At 51.3% G+C, this 25178-nt stretch overlaps 1 protein-coding gene across 2 annotated transcripts in view; it reads right to left on the bottom strand.

Annotated features, from left to right (window-relative positions):
- The window catches only part of TXN2 (thioredoxin 2), a 104763-nt gene extending 81087 nt beyond the window's left edge, over window positions 1-23676 (bottom strand). The window contains exon 1 of one of the 2 annotated variants that reach the window (XM_075320911.1): window positions 23594-23676. The gene's annotated coding sequence lies outside the window, so the exon portion shown is untranslated. Of the gene's footprint in view, window positions 1-1491; window positions 1615-23593 lie in introns of those variants that run through there. The other variant, XM_075320912.1, reaches the window with a different exon arrangement.
- Window positions 23677-25178: the final 1502 nt, after the last annotated feature.

Below are 25178 nucleotides of genomic sequence, written 5' to 3'. Positions count from 1 at the left end.
GAATCGTAAGGGGATGCCATGTTGCGTTTGGAGACCCCCTGAGGTACCTAAACAATGGAACTCCTGCACAAGTGACCCCATTTTGGAAACTAGACCCATCATGGAATTTTTTTTTTTAGAGGCTTAGTGAGCCCTTTGAACCCCTGGGGGCTTCACAGAAGTTTATAACGTTGAGCAGTGAAAATATTTATATTTTTTTTTACCACAAAATTGTTACTTCAACCAGGTAGCTTTTTTTTCACAAAGGTATCAGGAAAAATTACACCATAAAATGTATTGTGTAATTTCTCCTGAGTACACAGATACCTCATATGTGGTGAAAATCAAGTGTTTGGGTGCACGGCAAGACTCGGAAGGCAAGGAGCGCTATTTGACTTTTGGAGCCAATTTTCCATTCAAAAAGTCAAATGGCGCTCCTTCCCTTCCGTGCACTCAAACAGTGGTTTATGACCACATGAGGTATCTATGTACTCAGGAGAAATTGCCCAACAAATTTTAGGATCCATTTTATCATATTGCCCATGTGAAAATGAAAAAAATTGAGGCTAAAAGAAAATTTGTGAAAAAAAAAGAAGTACTTTTTCATTTTTACGGATCAATTTGTGAAGCACCTGGAGGTTCAAAGTACTCACTTTGCATCTAGACAAGTTCCTTGGGAGGTCTAGTTTCCAAAATGGGGGTCACTTTTGGGGGAGCAATGTGTAGGCACACAGGGGCTCTCCATACGCGACATGGAGTCTGCTAACAATTTGAATGGAAAATTAGCTCCAATTATTTACGGACATAATGTGGCATATGGAGAATATGTAGTGTATGTCAGGTTGGTGTGTGTGTGTGTGTGTGTAGTGTAGTATACATCAGGTTGGTGTGTGTGGTGTTTACCACACACACATACCAACCTGACGTACTCTACACCCCACAAACTAACATACACTACACCCCACACCACACACCAACCTGACTTAGTGTATGTTAGGTTGGTGTATGTCAGGATGGTGTGTGTGGTGTATACTACACCACACACACCAACCTGTCGTACACTACACCACACACACACACACACACACACACACAGACACACACACCAACACCAACCTGACACACTACGTCAGGTTGGTATGTGGTGTAGTGTAGGTCAGGTTGAAGTGTGTGTGTGGTTTAGTGTACGTCAGGTTGGTATGTGTGGTGTAGTATACACCACACACACACCATCCTGACATGCACCACACACCAATCTAACATACACTAAGTAAGGTTGGTGTGCAGTGTGGTATAGGATAGTGTACCTCAGGTAGGTGTGTGTCAGGTTGATGTGTGGTGTAGTGTAGTATAACACACACACACACACACACACACACACACACACCTGACGTACACTATACCACACCGCATACCAACCTAACGTAGTGTATTTCAGGTTAGTGTGGTGTAATGTACTTCAGTTTGGGGTGTGTGGTTTAGTGCACTAGCGCTAGGTTGGGGGTTACTCACACTTTACTGTGGGTCTTCCACCATGGCCTCCGGCTTCTTCTCCTCCCGGCCTCCGGCTCTTCTCCTCCCGGCCTCCGGCTCTTCTCCTCCCGGCCTCCGGCTCTTCTCCTCCCGGCCTCCGGCTCTTCTCCTCCCGGCCTCCGGACGATTTCTTGTCCTGCGATGTCAAGTCTGTGTCACTGGAGGAGGAAGAGTGGGAGAAAGAGAGAAAAGTGGGACCCTCTCCCTCACTATCAGCTACGGAGGGACGAGCAGGACATTTGTGTGCGCGTGTGCAAAAAAAAAAAAAACCCCAAACCCTAAACTTTATTTTAGTGTGCGTGTGTATGTGCAAGTGTTTGGTGAAACTTTCTACTGCAGGAGAGGGCTGAGGAGATGCAGGAGCCGTAATCACTGGGGCGCAATCACCGGGACGCAATCACAGGGGGATACAATCACAGGGGCGCAGTCGCAGGGATGCATAATCACAGGGGCGTAATCACCGGGGCACAGGGGGACGCAGATCGCAGGGGCGCAGATCGCAGGGGCGCAGATCGCAGGGGCGCAGATCGCAGGGGCGCAGATCGCAGGGGGGTCCGGGTGATCATCCCCCTGCTGCCCAGTGATCGGCCCCCTGCTGCCCAGTGATCGGCCCCCTGCTGCCCAGTGATCACCAGGGCGGGGGATTGATCACTGGCAGCAGCAGCAGTCACTCACACCAGCTGGGTGTCAGAAGCAGGACACCGGCGGAGAGTGATCACAGAAAGCGGAGGTCAGGGAAGGCAGTGGAGGTCAGTGTGGGTTGGGGGGGTAGAATCGGACAGCGGGGGGAGCGGAGGTCGGGGTGGTGGTAGGATCGGACAACGGTGGGGGGGGCAACGGAAGACAGCGGGGGGGGGGGGGGAGCGCGGAACAGCACAGAAGAGAGGGGGAAGACAGCACAGAAACGAATGGAAAGACAGCAAAGAGGGGAGAAAAACTTACCGGATGGTGATCGGTGGCATCAGATTGCGGTGGCAGCGGCAACAGGTGACCCTCCTCTTCAGCGTCGCAGTCCACGGTCAGGATGAAGCTGAAGGGGGAGGGCACCCACCGGTCACATCGCTCCTCCACATCTAATTGGAGGGATAGCGTCACATGGACACTACCCCCAATCAGATGGGGGGGGGGGGGGGGAGCATTACACGGAGCTCTCCCTGCTCCAGCCAATGGCTGATGATATTGCATCATCAGCCATGGCTGGATTGTAATATTTCACCAAGTTTGATTGGTGAAATATTACAATCGTTCTGATTGAATGTGAAAACAGCCAATCAGAGCGATCGTAGCCACGGGGGGGAAAAGCCACCCCCCCTGGGATCAACTACAAGTCCTTATGTACCTGCAGCGCTGGTGACATTTCAGTATACCCGGTCACCAGCGCTGCAGGAATGGAAACCCACCATGACGCATATGGTGCGTCAAAGGTCGGGAAAGAGTTAAAGGATTATCCGACATACTCTAAAAAATGTTTTACGCTAATCTCTGCTGTATTGTCATAAAACACCCCTACATTATTATTTTTTTTTTGTTTTCAAACTTTTGTTCCTCTTGAATTATCCCTTTATCTCTGCAGCCTCTTTGTTTACATGCAGCTCAAGCAAACATGACTTGTTGCTATCCTTGGTTGCCAAACCTCAGTCAGAGCTAGCACCGCCTAGCCTCAGTGTCCAGCCCCTCCCCCTGCCCAGCTATTGGCTGACAGTATTCTGCTCAGCACAGACCTCTAGGACAGCACAATATGGGCACATACCGTATTTTTCAAACCATAAGACGCACTGTTTTTTTCCCCCAAATGTTGAGGGAAAGTGGGGGGCGCATCTAATGGTCTGAATATAGGGCTGCGGCCGGGAATGAGGGTGCTGCAGTGGAGCGGGTCATCGGCGGCACGAGTAGGCTGTGTCAGCGCCTGCCGTGACCACGTGGGCCCTCTCATTACATATGCACGCCCATGATCCCACCCATCATCTATGAGCGCTGACGCTGACAGGTGGGCGGGATGATAGGCGGGGGGTAAACAGCCGGCCGTGATCACCCCTGGCAACTACAGCCTGGAGTGATCATGTGCGGCTGTATTCACTGCCCCCCGCGTATCATCATCAGCGTGGGGTGCAGTGAATAAGTACGGCATACTCACCGTTCCCCTGCAGCACCGCGATGTCCTCCTGTCTGTGCCGGTCAGCTGATCTGTGTAGAGAGCGGTGAGCACAGCGATGACGTCATTGCTGTGCGCACCACAAGTCACGCAGGTCAGCTGACCGGCAGATGGGAGGACATCGCGATGCTGCAGGGAAGTGATCGGTGACTGCTCAACACTCCAGCGGCGCTGCTGCCGCCGCCACAGACATAGGGAGAAGTAATGCTGCATGGAGCGAGGAAAGGAGAGTATAAACGTTTTTGTTTTTTTTGTGTGTGTGAAACAGAATACATGCCATATACCAGGATGGGGGTATTTAGCAGGATGGAGGTATATAGCAGGATGGATGGGGGTATATATCAGGATGGGAATATATACCAGGATGGGAATATATACCAGGATGGGGGCATATATACCAGGATGCCAGTATATAGCAGGCTAAGGGCATATACCAGGATGGTGTACATATATAAGGCAGGAGGATCATTACCAGGATGGGGTACCTTAGCAGAGAATTTGGAGACATTACCCCCATAACAGTGTCAGCAGCAGATCCTCTCCCCATAACAGTGTGTCATGACCACATTTTTTGCTTAAAATTTTATTTTCCTATTTTTCTCCTCTAAAACCAGGGTGCGTCTAATGGTCCGGTGCGTCTTATAGTCCGAAAAATACGGTATAGTGTAGTAATATGCCCATCCTTCTGCTCATCGTATAGTAATGGGCCCAACCTGTAATGTGTCCCCTCCTTGTGCCCATGCCATAGTACCGTGCCTCATCCTTGTGCCCATGCTATAGTACAGTGCCCCATCCTTGTGCCCATCCTATAGTAATGGACCCTTTCCTACCCCTCTACCGTCATTTAAAACCAAGAAAAACACATGAGCAAAATTGCTGAAAAAAGAGAATTTTGTTTACTTACCGTAAATTCTTTTTCTTATAGTTCCGTATTGGGAGACTCAGACCATGGTTTAGCTTCTGCCTCCGGAGGACACACAAAGTACTACACTTAAAAGTGTAGCTCCTCCCTCTGAGCTTATACACCCCCTGGTGAGCCAGTCCCAGCCAGTTTAGTGCAAAAGCTGAAGGAGAATAGCCACCCACAAGTAGAACAGAGCAAGAGCCGGAACAACCGGAGACTCTGTCCACGACAACAGCCGGTGATAACACGCGGAACAAGAAATTGCCAAAAGGCAACAGGGAGGGTGCTGGGTCTCCCAATACGGAACTATAAGAAAAAGAATTTACAGTAAGTAAACAAAATTATCTTTTTCTTTATCGTTCCTTTGGGAGACCCAGACCTTGGGACGTTCCAAAGCAGTCCCTGGGTGGGAATAAACAGAAAAACTAAGAAGTAGGCAGAACCTAACTTCACAAATGGGCGACAGCCGCCTGAAGGATGCGTCTGCCCAAGCTCGCATCTGCCGAAGCATGAACATGCACTTGGTAGTGCTTCGAGAAGGTATGCAGGCTAGTCCAAGTGGCAGTCTGAAAGACTTGTTGAGCCGTAGCCTGGTGCCTAAAAGCCCAAGAGGCACCGACAGCTCTGGTCGAGTGTGCCTTGATCCCCGGCAGGGGAGGCACCCGAGTACTCTGGTAGTCGTCCGAAACTGTCGATCTAATCCAACGGGCTATGGTCGGCTTAGAAGCAGGGAGGCTCTTGCGCCGACCTGTGGTTAGCACAAAAAGAGAGGTGCACCTCCTGAGCGCAGCGGTGCGAGACACATAGATCCGGAGAGCACGCACCAGATCTAGAGTATGCAGCGCTTTTTCAAAGCGATGAACAGGGACCAGACAGAAGGAAGGTAGGGTAATGTCCTGGTTAAGGTGGAAGGGAGAGACCACCTTAGGAAGAAAGTCCGGAGTCGGACGGAGAACCACCTTGTCTTGATGAAAAACTAAAAAAGGTGACTCCGAGGAGAGCGCAGCCAAATCAGAGACTCTCCTGAGAGAAGTTATGGCAACCAGAAAGGCCACTTTCTGAGAAAGACGATACAAAGAAACCTCCCTAAGAGGCTCAAAAGGGGGTTTCTGCAATACCGTGAGGACCAAGTTAAGGTCCCAGGGATCCAAGGGCCGCCGATAAGGCGGAATGATGTGAGACGCGCCTTGCATGAAGGTGCGGACCTGAGCCAGCCGTGCGATACGCCGCTGGAACAGCACTGATAGAGCTGAGACTTGTCCCTTGAGAGAGTTGAGGGACAGTCCTAGCTGCAGAATGGACTGTAGAAAAGACAGAAGGGTCGGCAAGAGAATGGCCAAGGAGGATGGCCGGTAGAGCGACACCAGGACAGGAAAATTTTCCAAGTCCTGTGATAGATCTTAGCGGAGGAAGACTTACGGGCCCGAGTCATAGTGGAGATGACTTCAGGAGGAATACCAGAAGCCGTCAAAATCCAGGACTCAAGAGCCACGCCGTCAATTTGAGGGCCGCAGAATTTGGGCAGAAAAACTGACCTTGCGAGAGTAGGTCTGGACGGTCCGGGAGATGCCACGGCATCTCCACGGACAGTTGGAGCAGGTCCGGATACCAAGCTCGCCTGGGCCAGTCCGGTGCAATGAGGATGACTCGACGGCCCTCCATTCTGATCTTGCGCAGGACTCTGGGCAAGAGAGCTAGAGGGGGAAAACACGTAGGACAGACGAAACTGGGACCAGTCTTGAACCAGAGCGTCCGCGGCGAAGGCCTGAGGATCGTGGGAGCGAGCCACGTACACAGGAACTTTGTTGTTGTGACGGGATGCCATTAGGTCCACGTCCGGAGTGCCCCATTTGCGGCAGATTGACTGAAAACACTGCCGGTTGCAGGGACCACTCGCCACCGTCCACGCTTTGACGGCTGAGATAATCTGCCTCCCAGTTTTCCACGCCTGGGATGTGGACCCAGAGTCCTCCACCCATTGAAGGATGCGTTGTACCTCCATCATTGCCAGGCGGCTGCGTGTCCCGCCTTGGTGATTGATATAGGCAACCGCTGTCGCGTTGTCTGACTGGACTCGAATGTGCCTGCCCACCAACAGGTGGTGAAAAGCTAGCAGAGCTAGAAGCACAGCTCTGGTTTCCAGCACATTGATTGAAAGGGCTGACTCGGACGGAGTCCAAGTGCCCTGCGCTCTGTGGTGGAGACATACCGCTCCCCAGCCGGATAGACTGGCATCCGTGGTGAGAATCACCCAGGACAGGGCCAGGAAGGAGCGCCCTTGGGACAGGGAGAGGGGCCGAAGCCACCACTGAAGAGAGCTCCTGGTCCGTGGCGACAGAGCCACTAACCTGTGTAAGGAGGAAGGCCGCTTGTCCCAACAGCGGAGAATGTCCAGCTGCAGGGGGCGCAGATGGAACTGGGCAAAGGGAACAGCCTCCATGGACGCCACCATTTGACCCAGCACCTGCATCAGACGCCTGAGGGTATAACGGCGGGGCCTCAGCAGAGAGCGCACCGCTAGCTGGAGTGACTGCTGTTTGATTAAGGGCAACTTCACAAGTGCCGGCAAAGTCTCGAACTGCATCCCTAGGTACGCGAGACTCTGGGTCGGAGTCATAGTGGATTTGGGAAGATTGACAAGCCACCCGAATTGGGCTAGAGTGGCGAGAGTGAGCGAGACACTCCGCTGACAGTCTGCGCTGGATGGAGCCTTGACTAGAAGGTCGTCCAGGTAAGGGAGCACTGCCAACCCCTGGAGGTGCAGAACCACAATCACTGCTGGAATGACCTTGGTGAATACCCGAGGGGCCGTGGCTAACCCGAACGGGAGAGCCACGAATTGGAAATGATCCTCTCCTATTGCAAAACGTAACCAACGCTGGTGTGAAACTGCAATTGGCACATGTAGATAGGCATCTCTGATGTCGATGGACGCCAGGAAATCCCCTTGGGTCATTGAGGCAATGACTGATCGCAGAGACTCCATGCGAAAATGCCGTACCCGAACATGCTTGTTGAGAAGCTTGAGATCCAGGATGGGCCGGAAGATACCGTCCTTTTTGGGAACTAGGAAGAGGTTTGAGTAAAAACCTCTGAACCGTTCCCGAGCGGGAACTGGTACAATTACTCCGTTTGCCTGCAAGGATGCCACGGCCTGTGAGAAGGCAGCGGCCTTGGAGCAGGGGGGGAGTTGAGAGAAAAAATCTGTTTGGTGGGCTGGAAGAGAATTCTATCCTGTAGCCGTGAGATATGATATCTCTCACCCACTGATCGGAGACTTGTTTTAACCAAGCGTCGCCAAAGTGGGAGAGCCTGCCACCGACTAAGGACGTTGCTGGAGCGGGCAGAGAGTCACGAGGAGGCTGCCTTAGTGGCAGAACCTCCTGCGGTCTTCTGCGGACGCGCTTTTGGGCGCCAGTTGGATTTCTGGTCCTTAGCTGAGTTAGCGGACGAGGCGGAGGGCTTAGAGGACGACCAGTTGGAGGAACGAAAGGAACGAAACCTCGACTGATTCCTACCCTCGGCGGGTTTCCTGGTCTTGGTTTGTGGCATGGAAGTACTCTTCCCGCCAGTAACTTCCTTAATAATTTCATCCAGCTGTTCACCGAACAGCCGGGAACCAGAAAAAGGGAGCCCAGCAAGGAACTTCTTTGAAGAAGCATCTGCCTTCCACTCTTGAAGCCACAAGATCCTGCGGATAACGAGGGAATTAGCTGAAGCCACCGCAGTGCGGTGAGAAGCCTCTAGCATGGCAGACATGGCATAAGATGAAAAAGCTGAAGCTTGAGAAGTTAAGGTAACCATCTCAGGCATAGATTCCTTGGTGAGGGAATGCATCTCCTCTAGAGAAGCAGAGATGGCTTTGAGAGCCCACACTGCTGCAAAAGTCGGGGAAAACGCGGCCCCCGCCGCTTCATACACAGATTTGGCCAGAAGGTCAATCTGACGGTCAGTGGAATCCTTAAGTGAGGTGCCGTCAGCCACCGACAACGGTCCGGGCTGAGAGCCTAGACACTGGGGGGGGGGGGTCTACCTTTGGAGAGTGAGACCACTCCTTGACCACCTCAGGTGGAAAAGGAAAACGGTCATCAGAACCACGCTTTAGAAAGCGTTTGTCAGGACAGGCCCTGGGTTTGGTCACAGCGGTCTGAAAACTGGAGTGGTTTAAGAACACACTCTTTACTCTCTTAGGCGAGGTAAACTGGTGCTTTTCTGCCAGAGAGGGTTGCTCCTCTGATACTGGCGGATTGAGATCCAGTACAGAATTAATAGAAGCAATCAAATCACTAAGATCTGAGTCACCCTCGGAAAGATCGATGGGGTACATGGAGTTAGCCTCCGAGCCCCCCGTAAGGGCATCCTCCTCATCTTGCGAGTCAGCTCTTGAATCAGAGCCACGGGAGGAGGAGGGGGAGGAAACCCTGCGCCTTCTCTTAGGAGGACGGGGTCTGGGACCTGATGATGAATCCTCTGTGAGCTCCGATGGACGGAGGTCAGAGGATAGGGATCCTAAAGAACCCTTAGCAAGAGCATTAGAGGCACCCTGTGAGGAGGGCTGATGCATATTCATCAAAGTCAAGGACAAAAGTCCCATGGACTCAGCAAATGACTGGGAAATAGACCTAGAGAAGGACTCTACCCAGGCCGGGGGTTCAGCCACAGGTGCAGAGGCAGCCGAAGAGACCACTGGGGGTGAGAGTCCAGGCTGTGGCACCGCCAAGTTAGGAGCAGGCATCACAATGTGGATAGGTGCTCGGCTCAGGCAGCAGGAGCTTACATGCAGCGCATACAGTATAAAGCTTTGGAGCCTTGCTCCTCGTGTGAGACATGCTGCTGGAGTGGGGGCTCTGCAAGAGAATGAACCCCAGGGAGAATATACAGAGGTCCACAACCAGAGACCGGCTGTGGCTTACCAGACCGCTGGAAGCGGTGTTGTGTGCCCTCCAGATCCCGAAGCCCGGACCCCCAATGCACAGCACCTCAGCAGGGATGCAGAGTGCAGAAAGGCCCAGCGCAGAGTGAACTCTGCCTAAGAAAATGGCCGCCGGAGCGAAGAGAGGGGGCAGGACTTGGGGGCGTTCCTGTAGGAGAGCGGGAACTGGAGGGCCATAGAGACCTGCAGGGGAGGAGACACGCCCCAGCAGTGGGGAGTGTCCCTCCCCTGTGCAGGACGGCCGCCGGGAGGAGCCGTGCCTGTCCCTCTGCATGAGTGACATGCGAGGGTAGTTAACAGAAACTAGGCCTCCGGCAAAGCCGGGGCCTAAATTTAAGCGGCGAGGCCGACGCGCAGGCACCATCGGCGCGGTTCTCGGGCGAAGGCTAGAGAACCCGCCGGAAATGCCAAAATAAATACATTCAGCATACTCTCCCCATACAATAAAGAACAGGGACCCCCAACACATAAACGTCTCAGGTACTTAGCTGCTAAGACGCAGGGCCAGGTCCCTGGGGATTAGTGCTCCGGTCCAGCAGAATCCTCAAGGGGCTGTGGATGGAGACCGGTCTCCTGCCAGGCATGGAGACCGTGCTGGCTCCCATTTCAAGCCAGAGCCCAGGAGGGATGGTGAAGGAGCACGGCATGTAAGGCTCCAGCCTTGGAAATCAACCTTACAACACCGCCGACACAGTGGGGTGAGAAGGGACATGCCGGGGGTCCAGACGTGGACCCGCACTTCTTCAATCTCTTCCAAAGAAAAAAGTCATGAGAATGCATGTGTGGATGTATGCTTCCTGAACACAAAGCGATAAACTGGCTGGGACTGGCTCACCAGGGGGTGTATAAGCTCAGAGGGAGGAGCTACACTTTTAAGTGTAGTACTTTGTGTGTCCTCCGGAGGCAGAAGCTAAACACCCAAGGTCTGGGTCTCCCAAAGGAACGATAAAGAAATATAATTTTTTTCTTTATTTGTTAAATACTAGTCATAAGTGCATAGTGCATAAAATAAATATGACAAGCATGTACAAGACAATAAAAAGAGGAGGGGGAAGAAAGGGGTAAGAAAAAACAGGCAGTTAAAAACAACCTGCATAGATGTGCTAAACAACTTCCTGTAACAGGCCTTCCATACAAATGAATCTGACTTCATGCAGTGGGAAATCACACCCACTTTATATGTACACAATGTGTAACATGAGATAATAATCTGCCTGAAGACTGTGAATGAGTATGTAAATAAACTGGTAATATATTAATCCAAAACAATTTGATAAGAAAAGCAGTCTCCAGAAGGGCAGAGAAAAAGTAGTACTGTGCCCAATCCTTGTGCCCATGCTATAGTACCATGCCCCATCCTTGTGCCCATCCTGCTCATCCTATAGTAATGGCCCCTTTCCTACCCCACTTTCGTCATGTAGTAGTGTCCCCTATTCTACCATACTTCACACACACATGGAAGAAGAAAAAAAAAAAAAAAAAAAAAACACACAACAACCACACACACACACACAACAACAGACAAATCCTTCTCACCTGTCCTTGTTCCCTCGGTGTCCTGCTTCTGACAGCGCTTGATATCAGAGGACAGATTCCCGGGCGCTGTGCAGAAAGAGTTCTCTATGCAACTTCTCCAGTGATCAGCTGCTGCCTCTGATTGCCCAGCGGCTGATCATTGCATTAGCTGTATACAGAGCTCCCATCTGAGCAGCGCTGGGCAATCAGTCCTCTGATATAAAGCGCTGTCAGCTGCAACCCCCTTGATGAGCGCTGCCGCTGCAGGGGCCGCAGCTGATAGAACAGATTCTGAGGCGCTGCTCAGACGCGAGCTCTGTATGCACTTTCCAGCTTCCTCAGATGCATCAGCTGCTGCCTCTGAAATGTGGGAGGGTGCGGTGGAAGGGGGGGGCGGGGACTCCACACGGTACCCGCCCAGCCGGGCAGCGACATGCAGTGGCTGTTTTGCATGTCAACATGGTCCTTCCCCTGTTGACAAATAACAGGAAGCAGCAAAAGCACAGCAGGAGAGGTCACATAACCTATCTGAGCAGGGGGAGAGGGGCTGACAGCATGGCAGGTAAGTAGTCACTATCTATTTACCTGCCCCAATGTAGCCCCATATTGAAATTACAAAAAAGGGCAAAATAAGCCGGATAATATTGAGCAGAATTAAAGGGGTTAAGTGATATAATTATGTTATATTGTGTACAAGTAATGTTAATATTAAGCAGAATTAATTTCATCCTACTGATTTGGCCCTCCCACCAGCAACGGCCTCTCGTGTTGCCCCTGGCGAAAATTATTTGTCCACCATTAACTTATGGGAGAGTACTGCAGTCAGGTTCCTTTTAAGATTCCTTATTGAATGGTTGCGCCAAGGGAGAATTACTACAAGGGTTCCTGGAAAGCCTGTGTGAAAGGTAAACACAGCTGGGCTGCCAGTACCTGTATGGGCATATGGTGGGTACATCATGCACACTGAGCCATACATAGCACCACAAGCCAACTACCGTGCTCGAGAGGTGGTGACAGTGATGAGTCCTGACAGGAGCACACGATGACCGTAGCGGACACATTCCGGCCCATCACTGCTCTCTCTGAGCACAGCTGCCGCATGGGACCGGAGCACAGCTAAGGCTGGAAACACATTTATGCGTGTAAAATCGGTCTGAGTGGCAGGAAAAAAAAGTCGGGCGATTTCAGTTCACTTTATGATCAGTGTGCAATGCAGCTGCACTGCGATCCTGGGATTTTTCTCATGATTGCAGTGCATGCGCAATGCGTGTTTGATGCGTATGGGATCCGTTTTTACTATGTCATCTGCCATTCAGCTCTGCTACATGGCCGCTGACAGCAGACACAGAGCCGCATGATCAGAATGAAGTTGGATGAACTTCACCCGACTTCATTGTTATCCTGATGCTCTGTCTGTGTGGCATGGCCCCGATTTTCGGTCACCAGTGACTGCAAATCCCCTGAGTGACCGCAGTGAGCCGCGCGATCAGCAGTGCAGTCACTGAGGTTACCCGTGGCCACAGCAGAAGTCCTCCTGCTGAGATCTGTGGCCGCGGGTAACCTAAGTGACGTCATTGCTGATAGCGATACTCACTTCAGTCTCTGCAGGGAGCTCACAGAGAGCGGTCATGGTCTGACCGCTCTCTGTCAGCTTCCAATGTAGCAGAGCCAACAGCGTCGAGGGACCTCTGTGGATTACATCGGACATGGAAGGGTTTTTGTGGCCTTGAATAAAGTGGTTAAAGAGGGTTGGGTTTTTTTATTTCAAATAAAGGATTTTTTGCTGTGTGTCTTCATTTTCTTAATCTTACCGGTTAATCATGGAAGGTATCTCGGGGAGACGCCTGCCATGATTAATCTAGGACTTAGTGGCAGCTATGGGCTGCTGCCATTAACTCCTTATTACCTCGATTGCCACCGCACCAGGGCAATTCGGGATGGCCGGGTACAGTCCCGGGACTGTCGCATCTAATGGATGCGGCTATTCCGGGCGGCTGCTGGCTGATATTGTTAGGGTGGTTGGCTCCCCATAACATGGGGCTCCCCATCCTGACAATACTAGCCTTCAGCCGTGTGGCTTTACCCTGGCTGGTATTAAAATTGGGTGGGGGGGGGGGGGAAACCGCACGACATTTTTTTTAAATTATTTATTTTACTGCATGATATAGACCCGCCAACCGGCAGCTGTGATTGGTTGCAGTGAGACAACTGTCACTCATCGTGGGGGCGTGTCTGACTGCAACCAACCATAGGCGTCGGATGGTAGGTAAAGCAGGGAATACGAGATTGAATAATGAGCGGCCGGCTTTCTCAAAAGAGAAGCCGCCAGAGCAGTGTGAACGCCGTGCAGCGCCACGCTGGTGATCGGTGAGTATGAGAGGGGGGGGGGGGGGGAAGGAATAGACCGACAGGGACAGAGAGAGAATAGAGGCCGACAGACAGAGAATAGAGGCCGACAGACAGAGAATAGAGACCGACAGACATTTCCAGTGTTTTGTGAAACATGCGATAAATGTATTTAGAAAAACGAAGGTCACTAGGATGGTGTGAGTGCCGGTCCATGTGACATATGTTTATTTACCCGCTCCCATAAAGTTGCATTGGAAAGACTCACGCGAGAAACTCTCCAAAACGCAGCATGCTGCAATTTTTTTCTCAGCCCGATTTGAACTGAGAGAAAAAAAATAGCAGATGGGAGCTGCCTCATTGATTAACATGTGTCCGAGAAATTCTCGCATTGCACTACTGCGAGAAAATCGCAAGTGAGAAGCCGGCCTTAGGCTACTTTCACACATCAGTTTTTTACCATCAGGCACAATCCGGCGAAATAAGAATTATTCTTACCGTTAATTCGGTTTCTAGAAACCTTCCATGACAGCATAGGAGGTTGTCTCTCCACGCCCCAATTGGGACAGGAAGCACAAGAGAGGTTAAAAGGACCCTCCCACCTCCCATAGCCAGTGTCTTACAAAGAACCCATAGCACATGAGAAGTATAAACACATCCAGGAATATCGAGGATTAGGGAGGGAAATACGTGCGGTCGTGGAAGGTTCCTAAAAACCGAATTAACGGTAAGAATAATTCTTATTTCTCTAGCCCCTTCCACGACAGCATAGGAGGAATACCAATGAATTGATACCTTGGAGGAGGGGGGGGGGGGGGGCACAGCCTGGAGGACTTTCCTGCCAAAATCCAGAAGATAATGCTTCGTGAAAGTATGGAGGGAAGACCACGTAGCTGCCTTGCAGATCTGCTCGGGAGAAGCCCCTGCCTGTTCAGCCCAGGAGACAGAGGTAGCTCTGGTGGAGTGTGCCGTAAATCCGGTAGGTGGTGACAGATGCTGGTTGAGGTAGGCTTCTCTAATGGCTCGAACAATCCAGTTGGCGATAGTGCTCTTAGCCACCTTCTTGCCCTTATTCCGACCAAAGGGCTGGATAAATAAGTTTTGATCAAGACGCCAAGGTGCCGTAAGGTCTAGGTAGTGTAACACCGTCCTGCGAACATCCAAAGAATGGAAAACTTCCTCCCCTGGAGTCTGAGGATGCTGACAGAAGGGAGGAAGTACAATGGATTGAGATCGATGAAAATCCAAAACCACCTTGGGAAGAAAGGGTCCAGCTGAAAGACAATGCTGTCATCTCTGACGGTCAGGTATGGCTCCCGGATGGACAATGCTGGACGTTCCCTGACTCTCCGAGCGGAGGTAATTTCCACAAGAAAGGCAGTCTTGTGAGAGAAAGAACGGATGCCACAGGAGGACAGAGGTTCAAAAGGCAACTGAGAAAGTCTGGTAAAGACCACATTCAGATCCCAGGATGGCGTCAGGACCCTCTGTCGTGGGCAGATCCTACTAGCAGACACTATGAATCGGCGGATCCAGCGATGATCCACCAGATTCGTATCAAAGACTGCACTGAGTGCTGAGACCTGCACCTTTAAAAAGGTGCTGGGCTTAAGGCCCAAGTCCAATCCATTCTGAAGGAAGTAGAGTATTTGAGCAATGTTAGGTAGGAGCGGGTCAGGAGGACGAGAACCACACCAGGAGGAAAATTTCATCCAGATTTTATTGTAAATACGATTAGTCACTGGTTTACGGTTGTTCTGTAGAGTAGCTACGACCCTGTCAGAAAGTCCCTGGGCCCTCCGTGCCTAGGCCTCAGAAGCCAGGCATCCAACTTGAGTTTCTGGGGATCTGGATGGAATATCGAACCCTGAGACAGTAAACTGGGGTCTAGACCCAGGAGGACCGGTCCGTCGATTCTGAGAGTCAGGATCAGGCTGTACCAACTCATCCGTGGCCACAGAGGAGCTACCAGGATAGTCGTGGTTCCGTATTCTTTGATCTTCCGCAGGGTCCGTGCCAGAAGAGGAATAGGCGGGAAGGCGTTTGCGAGACGAAAGGACCAACTGTGGAAGAAGGCGTCCACCCCCAACGCATTGTCCCGAGGGTTCAGGGAGAAAAGTGTTGCGACCTTGCGATTTCCCTCTGAAGCAAATAGGTCTATCTCTGGAGTACCCCACCTTGCCACCAGGGAGCAGAACACCGCTTGGTCCAGACTCCACTCTCCTGTGTGAACATCCTGACGACTCAGGAAGTCTGTTTGAAGGTTCAGGGACCCCTTTAGATGGACTGCAGAAAGGGACAGCAGGGATTGTTCTGCCCAGAGGAAAATACGGGAGGACACGGACTTCGGGGCGCCTGATCTTGTACTGCCCTGATTGTGGAGATGTGCTACCATGGTGACATTGTCAGAGTACACCAGGACGTGAGTGTCCCGGACGAGATCCTGAGCAGCAAGGAGGGCTTATCTGACCGCCCTGAGTTACCGGTAGTTGGAGGATTGGGAGCCGATATAGGGACTCCAGACCCCTTGAAACGATGCGTTGGCAATCATAGCCCCCCCACCCCCTCTGGCTGGCATCGGTCGTCAGTGTCCATGCGACCCCTACCATCAGGTTGTTGGGATGCAGCCACCAGAGATGGGATGAAGAGACAGTTCCTGAGAGGTGAAACCGTTTGTTTAGTGAAGAAGGGAGTTTGTCCCAATGTGCCAGGATATAATCCTGGAGACAACGAGAGTGGGCCTGCGGGAATGCAGGACGTCATGGAACCCAGAGCAGACATAGCCGCTCAAGGGGTCGGACGTGCTTGTCGATGAAGAGTCGAGATTTTTGTTAGAAGAGTCAACCTGTGGTCTTCTGATGATGCCTGTCTGTCGGAGTCTAACAGCACCCCGAGAAACTGTCGAGTGGAGGAGGGTTGCAGCTGAGACTTCTTGAGATTGTGGAACAAAACAAGAATGCCGCGGTGACACCATCACATGTTTCTCAATGCTGGCAGGAAACTAGCCAGATATTTCACCGGGAAGGAACAACCACGGGAAGGGCAGTCTCCAGTCAAGGAAACCGCCTATACCAAAACATGGTATCCATCCACAGACAGCTGTTTCGGGGTATTTGCCCCTCCTCAGTGTGGCGTAGGAAACTGGCTAGTGGGAGCAATACCTAGTAGAAGACTACATAGGTAAGGATGGTTGACCTCGGGGAGATCAACATCCAACACCGGAGACACCATCACGTGTTTCTCAACGCAGTGACAAGGCCTCCTGGGAAAATATGCAAAACATGAATGCCACGGAGACACCATCACATGTTTCTCAAGATTGGGGATCCAGCCCAAGGACTGAAGAATGTGCAACGACCTCTCCACATGGCTCCTGAGGGTCTGAGCGGAGGGAGCAATGAGAAGGAAGTCGTCCAAATATGGAACCAGACAGACACCTTGCAATCGTATGAAGGCGACTACCTCTCTCATGATCTTTGAAAAGATTCTTGGAGCCGAGGAGATTCTGAGGGAAGTACTTTGAACTGAAAAAATGAAGCACGTTCCCCTTGTGCAGAATCGCAAATTTGAGGTACTGCCTGTGACGAGGATGGATGAGCACATGGAAGTAGGCGTCTTTCAGGTCTATTGAGGCCATCTGGTGGTGTAGACCTATCAATGGAATAGCAGATTTCACGGACTCCATCTTGAAACGCCGGAATCGGACCCGTTGGTTGAGACGTTTCAGATTGATGATAATCCGGACGTCTCAAGACGTTTTTTTTTTGACAAGGAAGAGACGGGAGTAGTGGCCTACCCCTGCTTCCTGACTTGGGACTGGGGAAACTACCCCGGAATGCATTAACTCTTGTATCTTCGAGTACAGGAGATCCTGAGAACCCTGTGATGACAGGGCAGTGACTCAGAGGCCTGGTTGAGGTGGGGGGGGGGTGCTGAATTCTATTAATAAACCCTCTGATACGATCCTCAGGACCCACAGGAAGGTGGTGATGGTCCGCCATTGGGGAAGGAAGGTTGAGAGTCGCCCCGCAACCCGAGCCGAGTCACTGTTTGTCATGCTGAGGATGTTGTTGATGGGAAGGGATGAGAATATTTCTCCCTCTTCCTTTACGGTAGCTCCACCGACCTGACTTCCCTTTCCCCCTGGGCTGGGAGGTCTGAGGCACCGAGGAACTAAAGGACCGATTACTGGGTTGTTTTTTTTTTTTTATCTGGAAGGGCCTTACGATCAGTCGCCTTGTCCAGAATGTCATCCAGAGCAGGCCCAAATACTAAGTCCCCCTTAAACAGAAGAGAGCAAAGTCTCATCTTAGAAGTGGAGTCCCCACTCCATGCTTTAACACTAGAAGTCCCAGAGAGGGGTCATTTGACATTTCTACCATTGGAACCCTATGGAGCTCGAAATTCCTGGGACTTCTAGTGTTAAGCCACAAAGCTCGTCTGGCAGAGTTAGATAAGACTGAGGTCCTAGCTGCCAGGTGGACAGACTCTACCAAAGTATCCGCCAAAAAACTGGTAGCCTTCCTAAGCAAGGGAAAAGATTTCAGTAACTCATCCCAAGGGGTACTCTGGGAAATATGAGCCTCCAACTGGTCGAGCCATTTAAGGAGGGACCGGGAGACACAAGTGGATGCAATGTTGGCCTGAATGGTAGAAGACGACGCCTCCCAGGATCTTTCCATGAGGCTCTCGACCTTCCAATCCATATGATCCCTAAGCTGGGAAGTATCCTCAAAGGGGAGTGCCGTTTTCTTAGCGACCCTGGCCACCTGCACATCCACTTTGTGGACCTCACAATGCAAATCAGAAGTCTCTAGGGGAAATCTGCGTCTGGGGTCGCTCCTGAATCGTTTCTCAGGAAATTCCCATTTCTGAGAGATAAGATACAGAATATTGGCATGGACAGGAAACCCTATCTGTTTAGTGGATTTCAGGCCAGCGAACATTTCATCTTGAACAGAAGCAAGGACATGCTCGTCTTCTAACCCCATAGTGCTCCTAACTGCTCCAATAAGATCTCCCAAATCCTCTGAGGAAAAAAAGAAAAGACCGGTCAGGCCTCCCGGAGGAGGAACCTTCATCGGGACCATCTGAGGCGGAATCAGGGGCACTCTCATGATCAGACGGTGCTGACTGGAGTGTCCTCTTTTTAGTGGGGGAAGGACCAGCAGCAAGGAGGGAGGCTAGTGAGGCCTGAATCTCCTGCTTCATTATGGACCGCAGCTCGTCTACCAGGGATGGTTGTTCAGCCCTAACAATCTGGTCTGTACACTGCTGGCAGAGTTTCTTATCCCAGACCGCAGGGAGCTTTCTAACAGACTGGGCACTTTTTAATTTTCTCAGTCTGTTCAGATTTGTTAGATTTTTCAGACTTTTGCAAAGAAGAAAAGATACTACATATAAGGGGCAGCACACCCAATCATAGGTTAAAGGCTGTTTTATTGGAATTCATAACATTTAAAACCAATTAAAAACGTGTGTCCATACCAGGATATTTCCAAACCCCACACATGAAAAAACAAAGTTTCATGACACATGCGGTAATCATATACCCATGTGCCTGGGTCAATACACCACAACTGTATATATCAAAATAAGAGCTCAGGCTATCATTAAGCAGAGGCACAGGCTGTTGTTAATACACAAATGGCAGAGTATCAAAATATGCATATATGTCCCTGATTACATAGCAGAGAGTCAGACAACATAAGACCTGCACCTTACACCTTAAACAAGGTAAAAAACATTCAAAGATAGCCCCTATGTATATAAATCCAGCCCCAGGTGGAGGGGGGGGGGGAGAGAGAGAGGAGAGAGATCCTGGGATATATCGCATGCGTATCGCCTATTTCTCTTATCCCTGACGAAGCCTTGCGGTGATACGCGTGGGATACATCCCAGGATCTCTCCCCTCTCCCCCCCCCCTCCACCTGGAGCTGGTTTTATATACATATGGGCTATCTTTGAATGTTTTTTACCTTGTTTAAAAAGGTGTAAGGTGCAGGTCTTATGTTGTCTGACTCTCTGCTATGTAATCAGGGACATATATGCATATTTTGATACTCTGCCATTTGTGTATTAACAACAGCCTGTGCCTCTGCTTAATGATAGCCTGAGCTCTTATTTTGATATATACAGTGGTGGTGTATTGACCCAGGCACATGGGTATATGATTACCGCATGTGTCATGAAACTGTGTTTTTTCATGTGTGGGGTTTGGAGATATCCTGATATGGACACACGTTTTTAAATGTTATGAATTCCAATAAAACTGCCTTTAACCTATGATTGGGTGTGCTGCCCCTTATATGTAGTATCTTTTCTTCTTTGCAATAGTATCCTTGACTACATGTGGCAGCACCCTTTAGAAATGTGTATTTATATTGCTATGCATCGGATTTCTCGTTAAAGAATTTTTCAGATTATTCTGATTGTTCATATTTCCTAGCCGGCTTGTCCACTGTGGCAGGGGGAACACTGAGCTCTGCAGATGCAGGGGAAGAAATTACAGCACAGCACAGAAGAATCCTTACCGTGGTTCTGATTCCTTCAGGGTAGCCTTTATGTGAAAAGGCCTGCCCCCCCCCCCCCCCCCCCAGTGGCAGGGAACGTTCCCCACCTCCCGTATCCGTCCCATGACAGGCCACTGATTCGTTGGCGTGTCCGACACGCTGACTCCGCGACCGGAAACGCCCACACAGGAAGGATGTGAGAACCGGAAGTCCCGCCAGCAGCAGCACTTCTGGGTCGCATCGGCAGCGTGCATACGGGAGGCGGCTGGCGACTCAAGGAGGATGCCGGCCGTGGAGCTGCACAGACTGCATCACCCCAGAAGTGCTCCAGAAGGCTGGAGCGGCGGTCCCTCACAATATGAGGGAAGCAGTAGGGGAGGAGCGACGAAGGCCTGACCGACACTGCCCGGCTAAGGTAAGAGGGGGAGGGAAAAAAAAAAAAAAAAAATGTAATTCACCGGCCACCACAGTATAGGAGAAAAAACAAAACCTCTCCATGCCCCGTGGGGACAGGAAAGACACTGGCTATGGGAGGTGGGAGGGTCTGTTTAACTTCCCTTGTGCTTCCTGTCTCAATTAGGGCATGGAGAGACAACCTCCTATGCTGTCGTGGAAGGGACTAGAAAAAAAAACGGATGTGACGGATCCGGCAATAAAAAAACGAATCCGTCGCATCAGTTTTTTCCATCAGTTCCTTCAGTTTTAGGACGGATCCGTTGTGCTACTGAGCATGCTCAGTAGCAAAAAATGGAATCTGTCCCTAGAAAACGTTGTATGCCACATTAAGATGGATCCGGCGCCAATTGGCTTTCATTTTAAAACACACCGGATGGCGCTGAATCCGGCGCGATGCGTTTTTTTGCCAGGGACAAAAAAAAAAATAATGTTTCATTCTGCGCTCTTTCCAGCCGCCAGACAAGCAAATTTTGCCGGATCCGGTGAAAACCGGATAGAAAGCAGAGCCAAGCGGCACAATCTGGCGCTAATGCAAGTCTATGAAAGAAAAAAAAAACAAGCGGCTGCAGCAGACGCTGGATCCGGTTTTTCAGCAAAGCGCCGGATTGTGCCTTAGCCTACTTTCACACATCCGTTTTTTGCTGTCAGGCATAATCCGGCTGGTGCCTGATGCAATGGATCCGTCGCAGATTGTGTAAAAACTGATGCGACGCTTTAGCAAAAAACGGATCCGTTTTTCTTTGCTTTTTTCGAGAGAGACCCCATCATCACTGCACACACCCAGGCACTACTGCCACCATCGTCACCGCACACACCTAAGCACTACCGCTCCCATCATCACCACACACACGCAGGCACTACATGAGTGACGTCTCCGTTGACAGCGCGACTCACTTCAGTTGCTCTGTGAAGCTGACAGGAGTGATGGTGTTCTACTGCCGCTCCTGTCAGCTTCATGTAGCAGAGCTGAAAGCGTCGTGGGACCTCGTGTGGATTACGTCGGACCTGGAGGGGTATTTGGGGGTTAATAAGGTGATGAAAGAGGGTGTTTTTTTGTCTTTACTTCAAATAAAGGATTTTTCGGTGTATGTGTTTATTTACTTTCACTATAGATTAATCATGGAAGGTGTCTCAGACACCTTCTTACCCTGCCGCACGGGCCCCGGGGCACAGCTTACCCTGCCGCACGGGCCCCGGGGCACAGCTTAGGCTAAGTTCACACTTCAGTTGTTTTCAATCCGTCAGGTCCGTCAGCAACGGATCAGTTGTTTTTTAGATGTCAACTGATGCAACTGATGTGTTTTTCACAGGATTCCTTTCGCAGGAATCCTGTGAAAAAACGGATCAGTTGCATCCGTTACATCCGCTGTGCGTCCGTTTTTTGACGGATCAGTCATGATCCGTCTGTGTTTTGGACAGCCCAGTGGGCGTGCCAAACATGCTGGGCATGCTCAGTAGAGCACGACGGAATCCTGCGCTGGATTCCGTTGTAAGACGGATTACGATGGAATCCAGCACCATAGACATACATTACAAGCTTGACGGATGGCGACGGATTCCTGTGCAGCGCGTTAATTTTGACGGCCCGAAATCGTTACATTCTGCGTTGCTCCCCGCTCGGCAGTCAGTCAAAAACGACGGACCGTGACGCAGCGGATGCAACGCAGGGTCATCAGTCGCAATCCGTCACTAATAGAAGGTCTATGAGGAAATACTGGATTCCTGCAAAATATTTTGCAGGATTCCATAATTCCTCAAGGCTACGGATTGTGACTGATGCAAAACAACTGAAGTGTGAACTTAGCCTTAGGCTACTTTCACACATTCGGTTTGAGCTCTGCGGCTCAATCCGGCTGTGAAAACTATGCAACGGATGCGGCGAAAACACCGCATCCTTTGCATAAGTTTTTACATGTGGCCCGTTCGTTTTTTTCCGGTTGCGGCATGCTACTGAGCATGCGCAGTGGAAAAAACCGCATGCGGCGAGCGGATGTGGTTTTTTCCGCATCGCGCCGCATCCGGCCTCCATAGGTATGCATTGAAAAATGCGCCGCAGCGGCCGGATGCGGCGCGATGCGGTGTTTTTTGCCGGAGCAAAAATCGTTGCAGGGAACGTTCGATCCGGCAGCGGCATCGGCTAAATCTGCCGCATGCGGCAAAAACCGGACCGAACGCAAGCCCCTGCGGCACAATACGGCACTAATGTAAGTCTATGCAAAAAAAAAACCGCAACCGGCGTTACAAAAGCTGGTTGCGGTTTTTCTGCAGAACGCCGTATTGTGCCGCAGAGCAAAAATCCGGATGTGTGAAAGTTGCCTTACCCTGCCGCACGGGCCCCGGGGCACAGCTTACCCTGCCGCACGGGCCCCGGGGCACAGCTTACCCTGCCGCACGGGCCCCGGGGCACAGCTTACCCTGCCGCACGGGCCCCGGGGCACAGCTTACCCTGCCGCACGGGCCCCGGGGCACAGCTTAGGCTACTTTCACACATCCGGATTTTTGCTCTGCGGCACAATACGGCGTTCTGCAGAAAAACCGCAACCGGCTTTTGTAACGCCGGTTGCGGTTTTTTTTTGCATAGACTTACATTAGTGCCGTATTGTGCCGCAGGGGCTTGCGTCCGGTCCGGTTTTGGCCGCTTGCGGCAGATTTAGCCGATGCGGCGGCCGGATCGAACGTGCCCTGCAACGTTTTTTGCTCCGGCAAAAAACACCGCATCGCGCCGCATCCGGCCGCTGCGGCGCATTTTTCAATGCATGCCTATGGCGGCCGGATGCGGCGCGATGCGGCAATAACCGCATCCAGCTGCCGCATGCGGTTTTTGCCACTGCGCATGCTCAGTAGTGTGCCGCAAGCGGCAAAAACCGGACGGGCCGCATGTAAAAACTTATGAAAAGGATGCGGTGTTTTCACCGCATCCGTTGCATAGTTTTCACAGCCGGATTGAGCCGCAGGGCTCAAACCGGATGTGTGAAAGTAGCCTAAGGCACAGCTTCTCCTGCCGCACGGGTCCCGGGGCACAGCTTCTCCTGCCGCACGGGCGCCGGGGCACAGCTTCTCCTGCCGCACGGGCGCCGGGGCACAGCTTCTCCTGCCGCACGGGCCCCGGGGCACAGCTTCTCCTGCCGCACGGGCGCCGGGGCACAGCTTCTCCTGCCGCACGGGCACTGGAACACAGCTTCTCCTGTCGCACGGGCCCTGAGCACGGCATATCCCTTACGATGCCGGCTGCACGTAGAGCCCAACCACTCACTCCCGCTCACCTTGAGAGCCGCTGCTTCCTAGAAGACAAGGACCTTGATGACGTACAGCACGTGACACAACACGTCAGTGACGTCATTTTAACGTGACTGTAATAAATAAACAAAAAAAAAAAAAAAAAAAAAAAGGTGAAGGCTACGAAATGGTTGTGGCTAAATCCCAGCGGCTACAAGGCCCTGGTCCCTCCTTTCACTGGGATTTAGCTTTCTCTATACAGAGCCGGCTGTTTCCCAGTGGGCAGAGGGACCAGGGCCTTGTAGCCACTGGGATGTCGCTTTGTCCATATAACAATGGAAAGTCCCAGTGGGATGAAGGATACTTATTGTATATAGATACATCAGATCCCTGTCATTATTATTCGCATATGACTAGATCTGACGTCTGATCACCGATTTATACCTTGGAGTTTTCAATCTCTACAATACACTGCACCGATCACATCCCTGGCCCATTTGATTTACTACTAGTAATTTTTCTGGATTTCACAACCACATATTTTTTCCATGCAGGTCCCAATGAGTGCTTTAACCCTTTCACCGCTTGTCAATTTTCAGCTCTTTTTTTTTCCCCCATATTTTTATGACATGAAGTAGTTGGAAAAATAATCAGGTCCTTCTGCACACTGGGATTTAGCCTGTTCCTGTTCCACTAAAGGCCGCTTTACACGCTGCGACATCGCTCAAGCGATCTCGTTGGGGTCACGGAATTTGTGACGCACATCCAGCCGCATTAGCGATGCCGTTGCGTGTGACACCTTTGAGCGATTTTGCATCGTTGCAAAAACGTGCAAAATCGCTCATCGGTGACATGGGGGTCCATTCTATAATATTGTTGCTGCAGCAGTAACGAAGTTGTTCCTCGTTGCTGCGGCAGCACACATCGCTCCGTGTGACACCGCAGGAATGAAGAACCTCTCCTTACCTGCCTCCCGCCCGCAATGCGGAAGGGAGGAGATGGGCGGGATGTTCGTCCCGCTCATCTCCGCCCCTCCGCTTCTATTGGGCGGTGGTTCAGTGACACAGCTATGACGTCGTTGTGACGCTGAACGAACCACCCCCTAAGAAAGCAGGCGTTTCGCCGTCACAGTGACATCGCAGGGCAGGTAAGTAGTGTAACGGGTCTGGGCGATGTTGTGCGCCACGGGCAGCGATTTGCCCATGTCACACAACCGATGGGGGCAGGTACCCACGCTAGCGATATCGGTCACGATATCGCAGCGTGTAAAGCGGCCTTTAGGTTAGGTTCACATTTCCGTTAAATTGTATCAGTCACAATCCGTGGCTCTGGTAAACAACTGAATCCGTTTGGCGGATGCCGTTGTTTCCCATAGACTTGTATTAGTGGCGAATTGCGACTGATGAGCTTGCGTTGCCTCCGCTGCGCCGCGGTCTGTCGTTTTTGGACTGACCGCCGGGCGGAAACAACGCAGAATGTAACGTTTTTCAGGCCGTCAAAATTAACGCACCGCGCAGGAATCTGTCATAATCCATCACGCTTGTAATGTATGTCTATGGTGCTGGATTCCGTCGTAATCAGTCTTACGACGGAATCCAGCGCTGGATTCGGTCATGCTCTACTGAGCATGCC

The sequence above is a fragment of the Anomaloglossus baeobatrachus genome, chromosome 8 (assembly GCF_048569485.1).
Source record: "Anomaloglossus baeobatrachus isolate aAnoBae1 chromosome 8, aAnoBae1.hap1, whole genome shotgun sequence".
NCBI lineage: Eukaryota > Metazoa > Chordata > Amphibia > Anura > Aromobatidae > Anomaloglossus > Anomaloglossus baeobatrachus.
This window is presented reverse-complemented; position numbering and strand designations above follow the sequence as displayed.